A 345-nucleotide genomic window follows, 5' to 3' on the forward strand; every position below is an offset into this window, starting at 1 on the left:
TGTGTGTGTGTGTGTGTGCACGTACCGTCCAGCTGGTGGGAACCTGGAGGAGCTGAACTGCTGACTGAAAGTAATTAATGACATCCGTTAAGCTGCTAGCAGGCTGACAGTGTAACAGGAAACAGTTTTTATTGTAATTAACTTTGCCTGTAAGCGATGACTTGTCCAAACAGAATTTGGCATATCAGGGTGTTGTATACTCAGCTGAGTAGCAGATGAACATAGAGGACATCTAAGTTATCTTCAGGAACATTTGCCAGCTTTTTCCACACTGCAGTCATGGAGAAAACTGTCAGATGCTATAAAAGGGTTGTTTACATGAGTGATCCTCTTAAACATGTGTAA

This window comes from Monopterus albus, unplaced genomic scaffold (genome assembly GCF_001952655.1).
Source record: "Monopterus albus unplaced genomic scaffold, M_albus_1.0 scaffold427.1, whole genome shotgun sequence".
NCBI lineage: Eukaryota > Metazoa > Chordata > Actinopteri > Synbranchiformes > Synbranchidae > Monopterus > Monopterus albus.